Source organism: Danio rerio, chromosome 11 (genome assembly GCF_049306965.1).
Source record: "Danio rerio strain Tuebingen ecotype United States chromosome 11, GRCz12tu, whole genome shotgun sequence".
In the NCBI taxonomy this organism is placed as follows: Eukaryota; Metazoa; Chordata; class Actinopteri; order Cypriniformes; family Danionidae; genus Danio; species Danio rerio.
The window spans coordinates 43394575-43414618 of NC_133186.1; the positions used below are offsets into that span (position 1 = coordinate 43394575).

Genomic DNA, 20044 nt, shown 5'->3' on the forward strand with positions numbered 1-20044 from the left:
TTTTGGTTATTTTGTGCTGCTTTTTTTTGCAAAGCTACTAAATGATTGCTTTCCAGAAAAGATTAAATAGCTTAGTATGCACTGAGTAAAAATATTTATATGTACTTACGTGTGGTTTATTTATAAACTAATTTCGAGAGGATCATGTGCTTATGATTGAACACAGCTGGTATCGCTCTATAAATTTGCACCAATCAGATACTGACACACTATAAATTACCAGAGCTTTTTACTCCAGTCATCTTCATCTTGAAGAATCCCCCTTTCCACCTACTCCTCCCCTTCTCTGATAGGGCAGCACGGTATCCCAGTGGGTAGCACTGTTGCCTCACAGCAAGAACACTGGCGTTTCTGTGCAGAGTTTGCGTGTTCTTCATGTGGGTTTTCCCCGGGTTCTCCTGTTTCCTCCCACCGTCCAAAGACATACACCATAACTGAATTGACTACTTCAAAATAACATCCCCCTAAGGCAACTCTTAGCGAGATATATCTCAGTAGTTCGCCAAAAGGGGAGTTCTCGAGAAACTCTCCTCTTGCCCTTCAAATGGGAGGGAGCCCCGGGCTCTAGGATATTCTGAGCTCAGGGCTCTCTCCGTGACAGCATGCCAAACAAGCTTTAATATCAATCATCAGCTAAGTGTGAACTCTTAAAAATACACATTTTTAATCAAACTGTGCATTTTCCAAACTGTTGTTTTTCGATGTTAAATAAACAATGGAAATGTGGCAGCATTATGCATTTAGAAATTGTGGAAATTAGAAAAATTTGTTTGTGGCTTGGATTCAAAGCACTTTCTCAAGTGTTTTGTCTCATGCATAAATAATAATGAAATAAACATTAGAGCACATATAGACCTTTGGCACACACTGTAAAAAATAGAATCTTTTTATGCATTTTTTCATAAATAAAACTGTCTAAAGTAATTTAAAATATAATATAAGATTTAATTTATACATATTAAAAATTGTAAGATTTATGTTAAATATATCAGAGATTTTTTCCCAGTACTGAGTTGCAGCTGGAAGGGCATTTGCTGTGTAAAACACATGCTGGATAAGTTGGCGATTCATTCCGCTGTGGTGACCCCTGATGAATAAAGGTAATAAGCCACAGGAAAATTAATGAATGGATGATTATCAGAGATGTTTAATTGATTAGGATGTTAGTGAATATTTGCAATATACAGAAGTTAAGACACGTATAGTTGAAGTCAGAATCATTAGCCCCCCTTAGAATTTACTTTTCTTTTTTAAATATTTCCTAAATTGTTTAACAGGCCAAGGAAATTTTCACAGTATGTCTAATAATATTTTTTCTGAAGAAAGTCTTATTTGTTTTATTTAGACTAGAATAAATGCAGTTGTTAATTTTTTAAACACTATTTTTAAGGACAAAGTTATTAGCACCTTTAAGCTAATGTTTTTTGATAGTCTACAGAACAAACCATCGTCATACAATAACTTGCCTAATTACCCTAACCTGCCTAGTTAACCTAATTAACCTAGTTAAGCCTTTAAATGTCCCTTTAAGCTGTATAGAAGTGTCTTGAAAAATATCTAATCAAATATTATTTAATATCATCATGGCAAAGATAAAATAAATCAGTTATTAGAAATGAGTTATTAAAACTATTATGTTTAAAAATGTGCTGAAATTTTTTTTTCTCCGTTAAACAGAAATTAGGGGGAAAAAAAACAGGGGTCTAATAATTCAGGGGGCGGGGGGGTAATAATTCTGACTTCAACTCTATATACCTTAAGCACAATGCTTAATGGATTTACATAAATGTAACATCAGATGCACAATGTCAAATCTATCGGTCAGATATTTGCATGAAATTTTGACTGTTGATAAAATGAACCCCAGCCACATTAACAAGAGCTTTGCATACATTTTAAGCCAGACACAAATCATTTTCATCTCACATTTTCATTGGTCTTGATTTTTGTTTGTGTTCTTTTTTATCTTTCTCTTTATTGTTTTAAATGTCATTGCAGTTTATTGCAGATAAATAGACTGAATCCAGATGTTGAATAGTTTATTCTGTTATCAGCACAGTAGAATACATGAGCAGGACTGACTTCAGCCTTCAAGTGCATTATGAATGACTTTTAATTCACTGTGAACTTGGAAACATTTTTAGAGATCCACTGGATGGAGACATTTCCATTGTTTATAAATAAAACAAGCATGATTTCTAGTGTTTTGCTTGTTCTACTGACCTCAAACATTGTATGCCACTATCAGTAGTGCAAAAAAAGAAGAAAAAAGTATAGATTAGATATGAGGATTAGAATGAAAGCATTATTGTTTTAATCTTTCAGGAAACCTTGACGTCAACCTATAAAAGCACACAGATCTATCCTGCTTTTGATCTGACACAGAAGCTTTGATCGTTTCTTTTGCTTTCTCTCTTCTCATAGTTTTTTTTTTATAAACAAAGTATACATAGCCTTGTTTTATATTTGGTTTCATAAAGACATTTTATATCGTAGGAGTATAAATGTACATTGTAAAAATATCCATGAAATTATCAGTTTGCTTTATTTCTTGATCATGTTTTTATTTTTCCCCATTTATTTCTGCATTTCAATTGCATTATGGAACCTTGATCTTTCATGACAACATTTAACCTTCGAAAAGTGCAAAAAAAGTGATTTTTATTAATATTTGTAAAAGTTTGAAGTGATATTTTCTGGGTTAGTGTTGTATATATTTCAGTACAAAAACCTTGTAATAAACTTCAGGCTTATTTCTTTATATATTATTTTCTTAACATTATATTATTTATAAAATGTCATCAAAAGTCACTTTGTTAAACTGTAGAGTTAAATAATGCAATTCACAATCATAGATAAACAGAGAACACGTGTGAAAAACAAAATAAGAAATTTGTTAATTAACAGATATTTTCTATAGTGTACAGTATATGTATTTATGCATATACAACAGTTCTGTCTGGTTCTTGAATCTGATTGGCTGATAGACGTGCTATATTCTGCAAATAACATCACTAGTAGAGCCTCTTCACCCTTTTGTATTATTCCGCCCACATACAGTATAGCAACAAGCAGAGGACACTTTAGTTTGACAAATATTGCTGCTGTTGGACAACATGATGCACTTTTGAGGCTTTTTTTAGTCAAGAATGTAGTTGTTAAGATTGCAACTATGCAGTTTATTTATAAGGATAGTGCTTATTTTTAAGTATTTATAATTTTGGAACATCGGATTTAGTGCATCGGCTGCCATCTGCCTGTCTGAGCAGTGACGGTTGACGTTCTGCCACAAGATGGAGACAGAGACACCATAGTAAGTGCTTAGGGGAGAAAAACAGCCTTTTCTCACAATAAGTTTCAAACTACAGCTAAAACTACAGCTAAACAAATCATTATAAATTAGGTAAGTGAGTCCATCTCTCTGTTTTGTATTTTGTTGTGCTGTATTTATACCACAGAAACTGGTAGGGTTGCTTTGCTCATGCTTTTCGGGGTTAATTGTTGTGAAATCCTGATTGCAAAAGAAAAATACTGGGAAATCTCTGTAGACTGATGGCATAATCTTAAAATGTCAGCAAAATCACCTGTATTGTCATCACTTTAGACCAGTGGACACCAAACTTGTTCCTGGAGGGCCGGTGTCCTGCGGATTTTAGCTCCAACCCTAATCAAACACATCCGAACAAGCTAATAAAGGTCTTACTAGGTATACTTAAAACATCCAGGCAGGTGTGTTTAAGAAAATTGGAGCTAAACCCTCCAGGAACACCAGACACCACAGATTGGTGACCCCTGCTTTAGACATTACGCTAGAGAATCATTCAAACACTAGCTCTGTGTGACTTTTGTGAACTGTCAACGGTTTATGCTGTTCTGACGTCAGCTGCAGATGTGAATGAATGGCGGAAGAAAGTAGTTCCTCATACAAAAGAGTTTAAAGACTCTCCTGTTTGATTTTCTTTTTAATATTTATGTCGTCAAACTGTTGTATAAACACAATATCACACTCGTAGCAGTGCGAAATGCCTGTATATCATCACCAGTGGGGCCTACTCATGTGATATTGCTCATATATATTATATATAAAACATCTTTGCCTAGAGCAGTGATACAAAACAAGTTTTGTCCTGGATGTTCAGATGAGGATGTCAGGATTGTTTTTTGTTGCGTGCTGCCCATCTGCTGACTAAGCCGCATGTTTGAATAGCCTTACTCGAGTGCACTCAGTGTGTTTTGAAGGTGCGTAGGTGGATCTTTCACCTTCCCTCTTCCTCCATGCGTAGGTGTGGATGAGCCAGTGTGTGCGTAGGAGTGAGTTATTACAAAGCTGCACATTTACAGTGTGCTTTATGCTCTGAGGCTGCATTAAACATTCAGGTTTATAGTTCATTTATTAAATCTGGTGCTGAAACGTTTTTGTTTTTCTACATCCGTACCATAATATCTTGGCATGTACAATTGTTATATTGTCTTGAACTGTGGAAATTGTGCTGGGTGACTTATAGCACACTTATAATTAGAGTTTTATGAGTTTTGTTGCATGCCCATTACACTGTCATCAAAATAAGTGGTGCAATAGCTAGTGTCTGTGGCAGCATTCTGAAAGACACTTTTGAACTTTACATAGCACTCAAATGTGATTATTAGCCATAAAGTAGAATATACAATAGACATAAATAAAACATATATCTTGCTCGACACATTTTTGCAAATATATCAATACAGTAAAGCAAATATAATTGTTAAAACAGTGTTGCACATAAACATGCAGGGCAACACTTTAGTTTAAGCACCAATTCCCTCTATATCTACCAGCTTATTACCTGCTTATTTTTAAGAAATTTACTGTTCTTTAGTATTTAGTGTGCTCTACATATTTAATCAATTAGGGATGCACTGATATGGATTTTTTTTGGCCAATATTGATAACAGATAACTTCAGATTTGGAGGCCGATAACCGATATATTAGCCAATAAATATAAACATTTTAAAGTAGACAGACATAAATAATGTCAGGAAAGCTCCGTTATAGTGCACTGGACAAGTCTGAACCAGTTCTACCAATCCATGCGTGAGGTAGGCAGGTTTGTACAATTATGTAACCTATCGCTTAAAGAAATCGGCCTAATTTTGACATCGGACCGATAACGATAACATTAAAAAAGCATTTATCGGCCGATATCGACATGGCCACCGATATATCATGCATCCCTAAATCCAATACCTAAATCTAACTATACCATGATACTATCAATAAATAGTAAATTAGAACTTTGTTCATGCAAGTAGTCTTAGTTAATGGTCTGTTAATAGCAAGAATTGTATCTTAAAATAAAGTGTGATCAAATATAGTCAGATTGTTATCAGATTTCTACAGTAACAGAAAACCAAATATAACTGTTAAGACAGTGTTGTACATAAACATGCAGGGCAACATTTTAGTTCAAGTACTAATTCCTTCTGTATCTACTAGCTTATACCTGCTAATTTTTAAGATATTGGGTTTTTATTAGTACTAATAAAGGTATTCGACATCCTTAGTCCAATATCTAATTTGACATCGGACCGATAACAGTAACATTAAAAAATGCATTTATCGGCCGATATCGGTATGGCCACCGATATATCATACATCCCTTAATCCAATACCTAAATCCTACTGTACCATAATACTATCAATAAATAGTAAATTAGAACTTTATTGAGGCAAAAGTCTTAGTTAATGGTCTAGGTTAATAATGAGAAATGTATTTTAAAATAAAGTGTGATTAAATATAGTCAACAGCTCAGTTTGTTGTCAGATTTCTACAGTAACAAGAAAGCAAATATAATTGTTAAGACAGTGTTGTACATAAACATGCAGGGCAACATTTTAGTTCAAGTACCAATTCCCTCTGTATCTACTAGCTTATACCTGTTATTTTTTTTTTTTAATTGGCTTTTTATTAGTACTTAAAAGGGTATTCTACATCCCTAATCCAATATCTAAAACCAACTACTACCTTAGTACTATTAATAAGCTGTGCATTAGAACTTTATTGAGGCAAAAGTCTTAGTTAAAACTCTGATAATAGTGAGAATTGTACCTTACATAAAGTGTAATCAAATATAGTCGCCAACTTAGATTCTTATCAGATTTCTACAGTAACAGGAAAGCATGTATAATAGTTGTGTTGTAAACAGTGTTGCACATTAACATGCAGGGCAACACTTTCATTTATGTACCGATTCCCTCTATATCTACCAGGTTATTACCTGCTTATTTTTAAAATATTGACTGTTTATTAGTACTTAAAAAGTATATTATTCTACATCCCTAATCCAGTACCTAAACACTAATAATAAGCTGTAAATTATAACTTTATTGAGGCAAAAGTCTTTTAATGGTGTGTTAATAATGAGAATTGTACCCTAAAAAAAGTTTAATCAAATATAGACACCAGTCCAGATTGTTATCAGATTTCTGTAATACTCTGTTCCTTCAGTCATAATATTATTAATATCTAATTAATTAATTTATTATGTATTTATTGTGTTATCTACTTTAAATTATGTATATCTCACACTCAACCAACCCAGTCCTAAGCATGACCTTTTATGTACTGTATACCTCACGCTTGTTTTTTTCACATGTAGCCACTAGGTGGCAGGACTGTGTCTGCCAAACAGCATGCAGTGAACTTGGGCAATGGATGCATCTCAGCATGCGTCCTGATGTGCCCTGCTTACACAAGATTTAGTACACAACTTTTTGATGTTGTCCCAATACAAACTGATTAAAGTTAACTTAAATTGTTTTTACATATTCAAGTAGATTGAACATAAAACAATTAAGTTGTCTCAAAACAACCTGAAGATTTGCATTGATTCAGCTCATTTTAAATAAGTCATTTGAATAAGAAGCAAAAATAATGTTTTTGAGTGTACTGCTCATTAATAAAATGGTAAACAATCGCAAAATGCATGCTATTACTTTATGTTCCAATAAACAAAAACAAATAGGCAGTAAATAACACACACCAGGGTTCAACACTAATGATTTTTTCTGCTGGTCCGATCAGACCAATGATTCAGATTTTTACTTGCCCCGGCTAAATTTTCCTGGCCCCACCAAAAATTAAATAAAAAAGAGAGAGAAGTTAATAGCTATTTTTAGTCACATAGATTAAATAATGTGTCAAAAATAATGTCAGTAAATCTAGAATTTAAGTGTTAATAAAGTGTTAATAAATATATACAAAATTTAAAGTGTTATGCAAACAAAAAGCAGTATGGAAAATGTGCAGGTATTTTATTGCAGTTCGAAATTATTTAACAAACGGTGGCTGACTTGCCAAACTGACAGCAAATTGTGCAAAACCTCAATTTATTTTGTTCATTGTGTTGCTCCCATGTAAAAGTCGGATTCTAAGATGTTAGAAACTGACATTTTTGTTTACCTTTATAATTTGATGTTGCTGTCACCTCACGGTACTCGTTGTTACTAGATTACAGGAAAAAATAGCATGCTCAAAACATCAAATCAGATAAGAGAAACCGAAAAGCGATATGGTGTTTAACACATATCAAAGTAGGTACATTTAAAGACTTAAAAGCACAAACTTAAAATGCATGTGTAATGGAGGCCAGCTAAGTGCTGTGCAGGTAAACCTCACTCCACTGACCTCTAAAGGTGCTCTAGCGACAGACACTAGAGGCCATGGTCGTTTGGCCTCCTTGTTAGAGCAACCAACTCCCATGTGGAAGGTTGCCGGTTTGATCCCAGCTCGGAGCAGGTTGGGTGGTGTAGGACTGGCGGGGTTACATTGGTGCCGTGACCCGGATGGGAGTAAGATTTAGGGGGTGAGTGTAACGGAGGCCAGCTAGTAAGTGCTGTGCAGGTAAACCTCACTCCACTGACCTCTAAAGGTGCTCTAGCGACAGACGCTAGAGGCAATGGTTTTTACCCTCCTTGTTGGAGCAACCCATGCGAAAGGTTGCCGGTTCGATCCCACCTCGAAGCAGGTTGGGTGGTGTAGGACCGGTAGGGTTACACATGCAATTGACAAATAATTGCAGAAAAATAAAACTTTAATGACATGGCAGCACTGTCCCGATCGGGCCAGTAATGATCCTGTCTACTCTCCCAAGCGTCTCTTGCGCTGGCTCCGGGCCATCGGGCAGTCCTTATTGTTGACATAACAGCCATATCACCCTGCAGCCCAGGACCGGTTACTCACTGAAGCTAAGCAGGGCTGAGCCTGGTTAGTACCTGGATGGGAGACCACTAGGGAACACCAGGTTGCTGTTGGAAGTGGTGTTAGTGAGGCCAGCTGGGAGCGCTCAACCTGTGGTCTACGTGAGTCCTAATACCCCAGTAAAAGTGAAGGGGACACTACACTGTCAGTGGGCGCCTTCTTTTGGATGAGACGATAAACCGAGGTCCTGACTCTGAGGTCATTAAAAATCCCATGGCACTTCTCGTGAAAGAGCAGGGGTGTAACCCCGGTGTCCTGGCCAAAGTCCCTCTATCGGCCCATACGATCATGGCCTCCCAATCATCCCCTTCCACCGAATTGGCTCTATCACTGTCTCTCCACTTCATCAATAGCTGGTGTGTGGTGAGCGCACTGGCGCCGTTGTCCTGTGGCTGCCATCGCATCAGCCAAGGGGATGCTGCACACTGGTGGTGGTGTGGAGAGACCCCCCTCATGATTGTGAAGCGCTTTGGGTGTATGGCCATACACATTAAAGGCACTATATAAATACACATTACATTACATTGAGTGCTGCACACACAAAAAGATTTTTGCTGCTTGTTCAAACAACATATTTAAAATGAGCTGAAACATCACTAATCTTGAGTTTTATTTTGACAACTAAACTGTTTTATGTTCAATCCACTTAAATTTGTAAAAAACAATTAAGTTAACTTGGTGAAATGGTGGTGAACCCTGCATGTTTTCTTTACAGTGAACGTAATTTCAGAGCTCAATATAATAATCTAATCTGATAAAGGCAAATGGATTCTAGTGATATATGCACAGAGAGGGCAAAAGAAGCATGCGTGGGTGGACACTGATGGCCTCGAGGCCGTGCGAGGGTACATTCTGTAGCCAGAGCGTGTTTGGACAGCTGATATCATGGGTTGAATGTACCTGCTTTCAGGGAAAGGAGATGTGACCGGTTATGAGTCTGCTTGTCCTATCAGCAGATAATTACTCTGTCAACATCATGTGTGTTTGGTTTGTTGCTCTAGTTTATGCCTGAGATTTTACAGCTTGCGTAAGAATGTTATTAATGATCCACGGCTTGTTGTGTTGCGTAGGATTGTGTTTTTTGCAGAGGAGAACAGATGCGGGATGAAGCATTTCCAAAAAAAAAATGTTCATCCACAGATATCAGAAAAGGTGCACGGTTGCATTTGGAAGCAGTGTGTGTGTGTGTATATGTTTTGCCGAGTGCTGAAAGCTAGTGATGAGATCTCCTAAGACTACTGTTGTAGCCTGATTCCCTGTAGACTCACTGACTTGTTCTGTTCAACTTCCATTTGTGTTGCATCCAAAACCCTCTCGCTCCCACCAGACCCCTCATGTTCTTCTCTCTCTTTCTCTCTTTTTGTCCTGTGAATGGTTGGATGAGTCCGGCTCTAATCTCCATCAGCGGACCCAGAGAACACTGGCCCCGTTGTCAACACGCTGGCTAGATCCACCACAGTTGCTGACAAATTATTAACTAGACTCTCTTTGCTGCCTCACTTGATCCCTACTTTGCTTGTTCCCAATTTCTCTGAAAATCCTGCTCCCTCAACATGATCTTTATGCTTTATTGGACAAAACGGTGCTTTGCTGTGTTTGCATTTACATAAATGCTTTAGCAGATGCTTTTCTAAAGAATGGATATGTCTTATGGTTGAGAAGACTGGTCAAGTGCGTAGATCTTTCACAGGAACTAGTTATGCTCTGATCATCATTCATTATTTAATCACTCATCCGAGATGATTTCTTGCTGAATATATTATAAACTAGTCCAAAATAAAAGTTTTGACATAATATATGTGTGTACAGTGTATATTTATTATGTTTATATAAACGCACACATGCATGCACATGCATATACTGTATTAAAGAACATGTTTGCTTATACTTATAAAATATATACACTCGCTGGCCACTTTTTTAGGTACACCTCTCCAACTGCTTGTTAATGCAAATTTCTAATCAACCGTTAACATGGCAGCAACTCAATGCATTTTGGCATGTAGACATGGTCAAGACGATCTGCTGCAGTTCAAACTGAGCATCAGAATGTGGACGAAAGGTGATTTAAGGGACTGATGATTTAGGGTGGCATGGTTATTGGTGTCAGACGGGTTTTTCTAAGTATTTCCGAAACTACTGATCTACTGGGATTTTCACGCACAACCATCTCTAGGGTTTACAGAGCATGGTCCAAAGAAGAGAAAATATCAAGTGAGCGGCAGTCCACTGGCAGAACCTCAAATAAGCACTCGTTACAACCGAGGTCTGCAGAAGAGCATCTCTGAATGCACAACATGTCCAACCTTGTGGCGGATGGGCTACAGCAGCAGAAGGCCACACCGGGTGCCACTCCTGTCAGCTAAGAACAGAACACTAAGGCTACAATTCACACAGGATCACTAAAATTGCACAATAGAACATTGGATAAAGGTTGCCTGGTCTTATGAGTCTCAATTCCTGCTGCGACATTCGAATGGCAGGGTCAGAATTTAGCATCAACAACATGAAAGCGTGGATCCATCCTGCCTTGTGTCAACGGTTCAGACTGGTGGTGGTGGTGTAATGGTGTGGGGGATATTTTCTTGGCACACTTTGGGCCCATTAGTACCAATTTAGCATTGTGTCCACGCCACACCACAGCCTACTAGTATTGTTGCTGGCCATGTCCATCCCTTTATGACCACTGTGAACCCATCTTCTGATAGCTACTTCCAGCATGATAACGCGCCATGTTATGAAGTGTGTATCATCTCAAACTGGTTTCTTGAACATGACAATGAGTTCACTGTACTTAAATGGCCGCCACAGTCCCAAGAGCTCAATTCAATAAAGCACCTTTGGGATGTGGTGGAACGGGAGATTAGCATCATGGATGTGCAGCCGACAAATCTGCAGCAACTGCTTGATGCTATCATGTCAATATGGAGTGAAGTCTCTGAGGAATATTTCCAGTGCCTTGTTGAATTTATGCCACGAAGGGTTCAGGCAGTCATGAAGGCAAAAAAGGGGTCTAACTCGCTAGTAGTAAAGTACCTAATAAAGTGGCTGGTGAGAGTATGATACAAATTATTTATAGATTAAATTATCTGTCACAAAATCCTTTTGTATGGTTTTGTTTCTATGTATACACAAATATGTATATATTCATATTCATATATATATATATATATATATATATATATATATATATATATATATATGAATAACCAATTTCTCTAATAAATGCATGCATGTGTGTATTTATATTCACATATATACATAATAAATATACACAGTTCACACTCATATATTATGTCAAAATTAACTTTTATTTTGGATGTGATTAATCGCAATTAATCTTTGCCCAGCACAAACCTAAGCATTCTGCACCACCTCCACCTTTTGAGAAAAATCAGACAGGCAGTCACAGCTACCGACAGACCCCCAACTGCTGCTCAAACACTGCTCATGTGTTTATTTACATTTAATGTTAGCTTTTTTAGATGAGACAATTAGTTTATTAATTTTCCTTTAGCTTAGTTCTTTTATTCATCAGGGGTCACCCTACTAGCTGCAACCCAGTACTGGAAGACATCCATACACACTTATTCACACTCATACACTACGGCCGTTTTAGTTACATCAATTCACCTATAGCACATGTGTTTGGACTGTGGGGGATAACGGAGCACTCGGAGGAAACCCACACCAGCACAGAGAGAACATGCGAACTCCACACACAAATGCCAATTGACCCAGCCAAGACTCGAACCAGCGACCTTCTTGCTGTGAGGCGAAAGTGCTAACCACTGTGCCACCATATCGCATAGATAAGATAATGTTTTACTTAATAAGATTACAAGAGGAATGTGTTTGTTTCATGCTGAAGAAATTTTATGATCAGGAAACCACCTACGCTTAATTTTGAGCAAAGAAAAACTGTGGCCATTGTACAGTATATTAGATACCTAAATGTAGGTTTGTTAAAATATGATTGTTTCATAATTCATTCATCACCAACTTAATAATTTTATGAATGTTAAAAGCTTCTGGAAAATGAATAATTTATATTATTATAAAATATTAATAATAAAATAAATAACACGATCAATATTGTTAAAAACTTTACGTTGTTATTAGCTGTTGTGTTATTTGATTTGCTAACTCAGTAGTAAATACTACATATTCTCTGCACATTACACTGGCATTGAAAAACAAATTGTGAAATTATGCACAGCACTTTTATAGGAAAAGTACCAGTGTGACTGCAACTGCAGCAATTGCATCACCTGCAGGGTTTGAGATAAGATTGCAAAGTGCAAATAAGCACACAGCGTGAATATGACTAGAAGTATCGCAGGATTCAAATCAAAATGTTAGTTTATGGGTAATTCTTCAACTACGGTCTTTGATCATGTATCCAAAAAATATGTATAATTTTGTTCAAATTCCTCTTTTTTTATCAAACTAACAATAAAACCTGCTTTAAAAAATGTACTACCTTTCTATGATATATATTTCATATTATTTAACCTGCTTTTAGGTGTCAAAATCACATTTTAAAATATTATTCATCTGGTAACTATCAGTGTATCTTAATTAAGCACTAGTGAAATAATTAAAATATTTTATAGTTATTAATGTGAGACTATTATCAGTATTATATTTTATACAAAATATAGCTGTCGCACAGCATCAGTGTCATTTCCAGCACAACACTGTAATGTCGCTTTAAAAAGTTTGTGTGAAAGTTTAATGGGTGGTTCCTATGAAAATGAATAGTGTCATCTGAGAACATGTTCAAGATGGAGGGAATTTAAATGATCATCAACAACACATGAAGTGAAGTCAAGGTAAATATTGCTTGATAAGGCAATACATTTATTCTATGTCATTTCCAAACATGTTGTACCTTCAAATGTGTTTTTTAAAACCAAACAAAATAAAGGTAAATAAGAGTGTTTTGTATACATGAAAGGCTAGTATCAATTCAAAGCTAATCGGTGAAGCTATTTTTAATTTTTTTTTCACAATAAACTGTAGAAATGTCATTTCCACCACTGTCGTTTCCATCACCACACACATTTAAAAAGTTCTCATCACAAAATAAAAGTGTATTTAGAATAAGTTCATGTTCTATTTAATATACAAATTCAGTTTATTTCTTTTCTAATAAGCTCTTAACCAAATTATTATTAAATTTTAGATTGTTACAGGTGTACAATTCAGCATACAACTAATTTATTTCATTGACAAGTGTATAATTATTATATATATAGTGGAAAGATTGGTTAAACTAGATACAAAAATGATCTTAGACAATGTTTGACTGCCATAATTTATTTAATTTTAAATAAGCTGTACATTGAGATGTGATGGAATTGACATTTGTTCAGTTCACGATGGAAAAATGTTTCTCTTCTTATCTAAGTTTGTCCTCTAACAGATCTCAAAACTAGACAAATTGTTTAAACTTATAAGGCTGTTACATTAATTTTGAACAAGTTTTTTTTTTTTTACTCAACTTCGCAAGGTTAAAAGTGCCCGTAGTTGAAGAATGGGCCTTGTGTGAGCAGGGTTCAACACTGAGGATTTACTCTACTGGCCCGATTGAACCAGTGGTTCAGTTTTTTACTTGAATGTAAATCAAAGGCAGCAACACCAAGGCTCCAAAAATACAAATTTATTAAATTAAAAAGGCTGACACCTTTTTAATTGAATAAATTTGTATTTTTGGAGCCTTGGTGTTGCCGCCTTTGATTTACATTTAATTTGCACTTTTTGCGGTTTTGGCTGAGCACCCAATTAAGAGAGATGTGCGTGCTTTTGTACAGTTTTTTCAGATTTTTACTTGCCCTGCTAAAATTTTCACTGGCCCCACTAAAGAAATAAAAAAGTTAATTGCCATTTATTAGCCACATATATTAAATAATGTGTCACAGGTACTGTTAGGTGTGTGTGTGTGTGTGTGTGTGTGTGTGTGTGTGTCCATGTAAAGGTAACTTGGTGGAAGGTCAGATTACATACATTAGGAACAATATCAGTCAATAAATGAATCTAGTCTCGCAGATATAAGTAAAACAGATACAAAAGAAACCAGTCAGAGTTAGGGAGTAACAACTATGTTTAGTAATGTATAATAGAAATAATGACAGTAAAAAGAAAGAAAGGACAACAGTAATAATAATTGACAATGATAATAAATCACAAGTACTACCCTAACTACTACTACTGCAGAAAGTTACTTATATTACTATATAATTATTAACTACTATTGCTGCTACTACAATCACAACCACAACTATTACTACTATAATGTCTACTACTGCTGATACTACCACAACAATGACTACCACTACTGATACTACAGCGTCTGCTACAACTAATACAACGTCTACTACTACTACTACTACTACTACTACTACTACTACTACCGCAATCACTGCTACTACAACATCTACATCAACGACATCTACTACTGGTACTACTACACCAACAACGATTACTACTGCTACAACGACACTTTTACTACTTCTGCTACCACTATACCAACGACATCAACTACTACAGGAACTAATACTTCAATAATCACAATTACGATCGATACTACTACAATGACTACTACTACTACTACACCAACAACGACTACTACTACTACTGCTACAACGACACCTTTACTACTTCTGCTACCACTATACCAACAACATCAACTACTACAGGAACTACTACTTCAAAATACATTTACAATCGATACTACTACGATGACTACTGCTACAACTACTACTACTACTACAACAACAACAACAATTACTGCAACCTTAATAATGATAATCGTATTAATACTTATATTAATGATAATGAAAAGATAACAGGAGGACAGGTCAGAACAGTGATAATATTAATGATAACAAAAGTAAAAGTAATACCATTAATGATAAAAGTGGCAGGGGGAAGGTTTTTTTTATTTTTTTTTATGGTTTTTTGTTGATGTTTTTTGTATTTGTATGATCCCAATTTATGTACCTTTTTGCATATTCTAATAAAAATAAAAAATAAAAAAATAATAATAATGTGTCACAAAATAATGTCAGTAAATGTAGAATTTATATATTTGGGAGTGTTCAAATATTTTGCAGTAAAATGCAAAACAAAAGGTTGCTGACTTAAAAGTGATGGCAAACTATGCAAAACCTCACTTCTTTTTTTGTCGTGTTGTACCCATTTAAATGTTTTCACAACATTAAAAACAGACGTTTTCTTTTAGCTTTATAATTTGATGTTTCGGTCATGTTGCCGGTCAAATTTAGTGACAGGCAGCACTGCCCCGATCAGGCGAGTGACGATTCTGTCTACTGCCCCAAGCATCTCTTACGCTGACCCCGGGCCATCGGGCAGTCCTTATTGTTGAGCCCTGGTGAGTACAGTTTGCTTTGTCAATGCAAATTGTAACTACTAGTTAACCTGCTACAGTTTGTTTTACTGAGTCAGTGGTCAGTCATTATTTTATTGGGTGTACGCATTAAGCCATTGTAGCCTGCAATAAAAGAGAATGTGTGTTTTGCAGTAATGATGGTGTTGGCTAAGCCTGCCACCCGCTGTTAAACACAAGACTCATCATAGTTTCCTGTTGTCCCCCTTTATCTACAGTGGTCCGACCTGTTCTTCTGGTTCACATGGGCTATGTGTAACTGTATGCACTTTGTGAATGTGTGTCTATGTGTGTGTGTCACACATGCACAGTCATGGGCACAAGCATAACTTAACACACTTAAATGCACAGTGCAGAGAAAAAGTACCGGATGATATTCCCTCCAATCGGCAGCTAAATTACATGTCACATATCATATAGAAACTTCATAATTAAACTCAAGCAAGATAAAGATATTCTCTATTTTCACCTGGGGATACTCATCCCGAGGTCCTCAGATTAGGCGGAGTCACTGATTGGATCCAAGACCAGCGACGTGATGATCCCAAGGATTCCATATCCGGGACCAGGCCATATCCTGAGCTGCTGCTGCGCTGATGGTCGTGGGGAGTGGAGAACATGAGTCTGATTCCAGCGACGCTCCAGGGACAGACGAGTCTTCATTGAGGCCATCTTCCAGCATAAACCACGGCGAATGAAGTTCTGCACAAGACTTTTGGCCAGCGGAGAAATTAAAATGGTCGTGCCCAACTGAGTCTGGTTCTCTCAAGGTTTTTTTTCTTCACTCCCATCAGGTGAAGTTTTTTTTCCCTCTCCGCTGTCGCCACTGCCTCGCATGGTTCAGGATTGGTAGAGCTACGCATCGTTGAATTTGCTCTTCAGTGTTTGAACTCTCAGTAATGATTAAATCACACTGAACAGAGCTAAACTGAACTGAACTGAACTTAAACACTAAAACCTGAACCACACTGTTCCAGTTACTATGACCATTTATGTGAAGCTGCTTTGACACAATCTACATTGTAAAAGCGCTATACAAATAAAGCTGAATTGAATTGAATTGAATTGAATAAAGCTTGACTGAAGAGGGAGGAGGTGATGACAACAAAACAGTATGTTGTATAAAACTCAAAACTATGATTAAGTTTTAATATTTAGTTGAATTAAAGTATCCTTTCTAGTCAATTCAACTTACGTCAGTAAAACCAACTACAAAAATATTAGGTTAAACTTTGTTTATATTAAAAACATTAGTTAAAACCTAATTTACTTATAACAATAAGTTAATGTAAAAGTTTTTGTTGTGACGGCTTTGTTTTTCATTATAGTGTACAACAAATTGAAGTTTCCACATATCTGCAAACATAATAAATAAGTCTGCTGCTGTCACCAATTTTTAACTTCCCAGATTCATGTTTTGAAGATTCATCACAGAATAGGGACATGTTATGCATTATATTCCCAAAAATATAGTTGCATTAACTGTTGGCGTATAGTAGTTCAGTATGTAATCTTCAACAAAGCCGCATATAAACAGACCTGCCTCTTTCAGTAATGCAGCGTATGACGCCCAAGGTCATGGGTTCGATTACTGGGTTGCATAAAATAAAACAATATACATATTAGAAGATGTTAATTTGGATAAATGGGTGTGCTTTGGTGCCTTTTACACTATACAAATAGATGTAAATGAGCAGTTTTTTGTATTTTGTGATTCATGGTTTGTTTTTTAGTTTATTTAAATGCATTATGCAGCACTTTTTAAAAGTTCAAAAGTTTGAAAAAATTATGTTTATTGTGATATATTGTGTGTATTGGTATTGTAAATTATGGTAATATATATATATATATATATATATATATATATATATATATATATATATAAAATTATTAAGGCATGGAGAACATACAAACTGGAGAACATACAAACTGGAGAACATACACAGAAACACCAACTGAGCCAAGGTTCGAACAAACGACCCAGCAACCTTCTTGCTGTGAGGCAAACGTGCTACCCACTGCGCCACTGCCTCGCCCTGTAGTTTAAATTACATTTTTTAAATTACAATACTATGAAGCAAGATTTAAAATTAAGTAATTCATCACAAAAGGACAGAAAACATGTTATATATATACATGTTTCTTTTATTATAGCCTTTAGCAGGCACCAATCACATTTAAACTAATTTCTTCTTTAATATTCTGATACAAAATGTTATATAATATCCAAAATTGTAATATGTAATATAAAATGTATAAGAAACATTTAGCCAACAAAATAACCTTGGCTCTTAAGAAAACTGATTCCCAAGCAATACCTGTAGGACGTTAACATCATTTTTTTACCAATTGAGTTTAAACAGCTTTCTTCACTTTGGTACTCCTATTCAAAATGTAAAAGTATAAAATGTATAGGAAACATATAGCCAACAACATAACATGCATAACATTCAAGCTCTTGGGAAAACCAATTCCCAAACTGTGCCGAAAACACACTTCTTCTTGTTGTTTTCGTATGGTGACATCCAAACGCACTACCGCCACCTACTGATATGCGCGAAGTGACTCTCCAGAGTGAGAGTTGTCGATTTGAAGCGTCTCAGTCTCATTGAATCAACATGTTCTGATCAAATTCATTTGATTATTTCTTGATTCAGTTTCAAATAACATGAATTAATCATTTAACATACGTAAACTTGATTTGTTCTTTTCAATCTGACAAATTTTTATTTTGTAAATCCAATACATGCCTAGTTGATTTTTTTGAGTGTACTAGCCCGACAGTGGAAACGCGACATGATTTCAGCCTCACTGCTCAACCACTCGGGCGATTGGCCCAGCCTGGCCCGATAAAAGCCCTGGCTTGCACTGGCCCGATAGTGGAAATGCGGCTAATCAGTGTTCAGCTGAGCATGTAGCTCTGTCTTTTGGTACCCTTTCTCGTGCTCGGTACCCTTGCGAAAGGGTGACCAAAAAGTGGTACGGTACGGTTCGCTTTTAGGTATCTTTTGACAGTGAAATCACCCATAAAAGTGTACCAAACCGAACCCTATCGTACCTCCTCTTATGACTCCAGAAGATGAATAACATCAACAGGATCGTGCCTGACTATCAAGCCTAAAGGCTGTTTTAAAGCATTTTCTTACTATTAATATATATGAATCATATTGTAAACCTCACCATTTCACCAGAGCGCAGTGCAGAAATGTTATTCTGTGCTTTTAAATTGTGGAATTTAAATTTCTGTCGTGTTTTGTCTGGTGCAAACAGCCAAACTGCTTATCATAGCAAGTCTCCTCATATAGTGTGTTGTTGGGACATGGCGTTACAACGTAACCTGCTCACCTAATGCTTACATTTGTAATATTTATATATTTTCCTAGTTAATAACCACCTCATGAAACCACTCTGAATCTGCCAGAGTCTGTTACTGTCCACCGGAGGTCACATTTTAGGTCACAGACGCATATGAGAGCCATCATGACTATATGAATTAAACATCATCAAGGCAACCCGGAGTGCTGAAATATAATTGGCTAAATTGGCATTGGCCAGGTGAAATATCCAAAACAAAGACAGACGTTCCGGCACGCATTTTCAAAGCAGAATATCTGACTTCAGCATTGTTTTTCAGATAAACAAGATTGTTCACTTAGCATCTTTCTTAAATATCTGCAAACATATTATAGTATTTTTATGCTTTAGTAGAGTCAAAAACTTACACACAGCACCTTTAATTAATAAATATGTTGTACAATCTTTTCAGAATGAACCACATTTTAACTTATAAAGTACTTTTGAAGAGAGAGAGAGCAAGATAAAGAAAGAGTGAGCGATTATCTAGATGACTGAACCTGGATCCCAGCTCTGTTATAATTATACCTCATTTCATCAGTTGGAGAAGAGTGCAGAATTGAACACCCAATTGTCACCTACAAATATAGAAACGCTGATGACGATTCTAACCCTGCAACAAGAATAGGTGCTGCTTACCAACACGCTCTCAAACACGCACACATACCGATAATCCTTTCTGAGCTTCCCATTTGGCACGCACACTTGAATGAATTCAGCACTGCTCATTTAATTTAGTTTTCAGATGTAATGAAGCATAAATTATGAGCTGTCGTAATGTAATTCAACTGCTCTCTACTGTAAAATGGTAAATCATTAGGTTCCTCCACGACCATTAGGGACCTCCAGCAAACTCCATTATAGTTACACACTGCAGTATGTAAAACTTTGGCTTCTATTATGCTTTGTAGTCTTGTATAATTTGTAGTCATGATGGTTCTTGATATTCAATTGTAGATATTTATAGTAAAGGAAGTGCCACTGGTCTTTTATTTACATTTTAAACATCTTCAACACAAATGTTTTCTAAAAAGGTTTAGT

General features: G+C 36.1%; 1 long non-coding RNA gene across 4 annotated transcripts in view; it reads left to right on the forward strand.

The window, feature by feature from the left end:
• LOC137496731 (uncharacterized) overlaps positions 1-20044 on the forward strand; it is a 91713-nt gene that overhangs the window by 15855 nt on the left and 55814 nt on the right. The gene's annotated exons all lie outside the window — the stretch shown is intronic.